Genomic DNA, 4,231 nt, shown 5'->3' with positions numbered 1-4,231 from the left:
CCCTTAGACTGCAAGGACATCAAACTAGTCAACCCTAAAGGAAATTAGTCCTGAATATTCATTCAAGGGACTGATGCCAAAGCTAAAGCTCCAACACTTTGGCCACCTGATGTGAAGAACTGACTCATTGGAAAAGACCCTGATGCTGAGAAAGGTTGAAGGCAGGAAATGAAGGGGAAATCAGTGGATGAGATGATTGGATGGCATGACCAACTCGATGGACATGAGTTTGAGCAAACTCTGGGAGTTGATGATGGACAGGGAAGCCTGGCATGTTGCAGTCCATGCAGTCACAAAGAGTAGGAGACAACTGAGTGACTGAACTGAACGGATGACATACTCATAGCAAACATCATTCTCAGTGGTGAAAAGCTAAAAGCATTTCCTTTAAGATCAGGAAGGGGACAAGGATGTTCACTTTTGCCAGGGTTTTCAAGATAGTTGTGGAAGTCCTAGCCATGGCAATCAGAGCCAAAAAAGAAATGAAAGAAATATAAATTGGAAAAGAAAAGTAATTCTGCCACTATTTATAGGTGATGTGATACTATACACAAAAAATCCTAAGGACACTACCAGAAGACTAGTAGAGCTCATCAATGAGTTTAGTAAAGCTGGAGGATACAAAATCAGTACACAGAAATCTCTTGCATCCCTATATGCTGACAATGAAAGAGCAGAAAGAGAAATTAAAGAAACCATCTCATTTACCACTGCATCAAAAGGAATAATATACCTAGAAATAAATCTGCCCAAGGAGGCAAAAGACCTGTATTCAAAAAACTATATGATTCTGATGAAAGAAATCAAAGATGACACAGATGGAGAGATATACCATATTCTTGGATTGGAAGATTCAATATTATGAAAATGCCTATACTACCCAAAAGAAATATACATAATCAGTGCAATCTCTATCCAATTACCAATGGCATTTTTCACAGAATTAGAACTAGATGTTTTATAATTTGTATGGAAACACAAAAGACTCTGACTAATCAAAGCCATCTTGAGAAAGAACATAGGAGCTGAAGGAAGTAGGCTCCCTGACTTCAGACTATACTACAAAGCTACAGTCATCAAAACAATGAGGCACTAGCACAAAAACAGAAACATAGATCAATGGAACAGGATAGACAGCCCAGAGATAAGTACCTGTGCTCACCTAATCTGTGATAAAGGAGGCAAGAATATACAATGGAGAAAAGACAGTCTCTTCAATAGTGGTGCTGGGAAAACTGGATAGCTAAGTGTAAAAGAATGAAATTAGAACACTCCCTAATACCATACACAAAAATAAACTCAAAATGGATTTAGGCAGATCATTCTTTAACATAATTTGCAGCAAGATCTTTTTTGATCCACCTCCTAAAGTAATGTAAATAAAAAAAACAAAAATAAAGAAAAATAACATAATTTAAGCTTGAAACCTTTTCCACAGCAAGTTCAGTTCAGTTCAGTCACATCTGAGTCTTTGCAACCCCACGAATCACAGCACTCCAGGCCTCCCTGTCCGTTACCACTCCCGGAGTTCACTCAAACTCACGTCCATTGAGTCAGTGATGTCATCCAGCCATCTCATCCTCTGTCGTCCCCTTCTCCCCCTGCCCCCAATCCCTCCCAGCATCAGAGTCTTTTCCAATGAGTCAACTCTTCGCATGAGGTGGCCAAAGTACTGGAGTTTCAGCTTCAACATCATTCCTTCCAAAGAACACCCAGGACTGATCTCCTTCAGAATGAACTGGTTGGATCTCCTTGCAGTCCAAGGGACTCTCAAGAGTCTTCTCCAACACCACAGTTCAAAAGCATCAATTCTTCAGCGCTCAGCTTTCTTCACAGTCCAACTCTCACATCCATACATGACCACTGAAAAAACCATAAACTTGACTATATGGACCTTTGTTGGCAAAGTAATGTCTCTGCTTTTCAATATGCTGTCTAGGTTGGTCATAACTTTCTTTCCAAGGAGTAAGCGTCTTTTAATTTCATGGCTGCAGTCACCATCTGCAGTGATTTTAGAGTCCAAAAAAATGAAGTCCACAGCAAAGGTAGCCATAAATAAAGCAAAAAGACAACACTCAGAATGGGAGAAAATACTTGCAAATGAAGCAACTGACAAGGGATTAATTTCCAAAGTCTGTATACATCTCATGCATCTCAATATAAAAAAAACCCAATCAAAAAATAGGCAGAAAACATAAACAAACATTTCTCCAAAGAATCCATACAGATGGTCAAAAAGTACATGAAAAGACACTTAACAGCACCGTTTACTGGAGAAACTCAAATCAAAACTACAATGGGGTATCACCTCACACTGGTCGGATTGGCCATCATCAAAAACTCTTTGAGCAGTAAGTGCTGGAGAGGGTGTGGAGAGAAGAGATCTCACCTACACTGTTGGTAGGAATGTAAATTGGTACCATCACTGTGGAGAACAGTAAGGAGCTTTCTTATGTTTGGGGCTAGTGCACTGGGACGACCCAGAGGGATGGTATGGGGAGGGAAGAGGGAGGAGGGTTCAGGATGGGGAACACATGTATACCTGTGGTGGATTCATTTTGATATTTGGCAAAACTAATACAATTATGAAAAGTTTAAAAATAAAATAAAATTAAAAAAAATACAGTCAAAAAAAAAATCTAAAAATATAATTACCATGTGATCCAGCAATCCCTCCTGAACATATACCTAGAGAAAACCATAATTCAAAAAGATACATACAACACAATATTTGTTGCAATACTATTTACAATATCAAGGAAATGGAAATAATCTAAATGTCCATCAACAGAGGAATGGATAGATAAAAAAGATGTGGTACATATATACAATAGAATATTACTCAGCCATAAAAAGAACAAAATAATGCCATATGCAGCAACATGGATAGATCCAGAGATTGTCATACTGAGTGAAATAAATCAGACATATGATATTTGGAATTTTAAAAAAGAGTACAAATGAAATTTACTCACCAACCAGAAGTAGAGTCACAGATGTGGAAAACAAAATTAGACATACCAGGGGAGAAGGGGAGAAGGGACAAATTAAGAGATTGGGACTGACATACATATACTGCTGCTGCTGCTAAGTCACTTCAGTCGTGTCCGACTCTGTGGGATCCCATACACGGCAGCCCGCCAGGCTCCCCTGTTCCTGGGATTTTCCAGGCAAGAACACTGGAGTGGGTTGCTATTTCCTTCTCCAATGCATGAAAGTGAAAAGGGAAAGGGAAGTTGCTCAGTCGTGTCTGACCCTTAGCGACCCCATTGACTGCAGCCTACCAGGCTCCTCCATCCATGGGATTTTCCAGGCAAGAGTACTGGAGTGGGCTGCCATTGCCTTCTCCTATATACATACTACTATATATAAAATAGGTAACTAATAAGTACCTACTCCATAACACAGGGAATGCTCGATACTCTGTGATGGCCTGTATGGGAAAAGAATCTAAAAAAGAGTGGATTTATGTGTATGTGTGACTGATTCACTTTGCTGTATGCCTGAAACTAACACAACATTGTAAATCAACTGTACTTCAATAAAAATTAAAAAAGAAGATTTTCTTGGTAAAGAGATTTTGGTTGGAACTTCCACTTCTGGTCATGAGATAGTAACAGCTTCCAAAATTAGTCTCCCACCATAAACAACTACACCAGTGGAACAAAAAAACAGTAGTTTCGGATGTGGAACAACAGGAAGCACAGCACTGTGGTCTCTCTGATAAGGGAAAGAAATGAGGTGAGCCCTACAGTTACCTTAGCTTTTAGCCTGAAGACAATTTCTAGAGGACAGCACAGGGACAGGGAACCCAAGCAGAGCCCACAAGTATTGTTGAATAGAGGAGAAAGAATGGAGTTTGGGGAGACTAGGATGGTATTAATTTACAGGGCAGAGCACTGGAGAGGAGGAAGATACACAGAGGAAGGGCACCAGAGATCCACCTAGGGATCTGCTTGAATTGTGGACTGAACACTATACTTCACATGCATAGGATGAAACTCCACAAGGCCAGGAAAAATTAACTTCTGGGGAAAGGGAAATTGCCAGACAGATATGAAGCAGGGCAAGTTCCAGAGCTGACATAGGCTAGGAATCATCTTTCAAGGTCCCAACAGCCAGAGTAAATAGATGCTGAGGACTACACAGAACATTCAGTTGAGATCCCAGAAAGTTCGCACCTTGTAGTGAGATAAAATTAATCATAGTAGAAAGATTACTCTAGACTTTC

Source organism: Bos javanicus, chromosome 15 (genome assembly GCF_032452875.1).
Source record: "Bos javanicus breed banteng chromosome 15, ARS-OSU_banteng_1.0, whole genome shotgun sequence".
NCBI lineage: Eukaryota > Metazoa > Chordata > Mammalia > Artiodactyla > Bovidae > Bos > Bos javanicus.
This window is presented reverse-complemented; position numbering follows the sequence as displayed.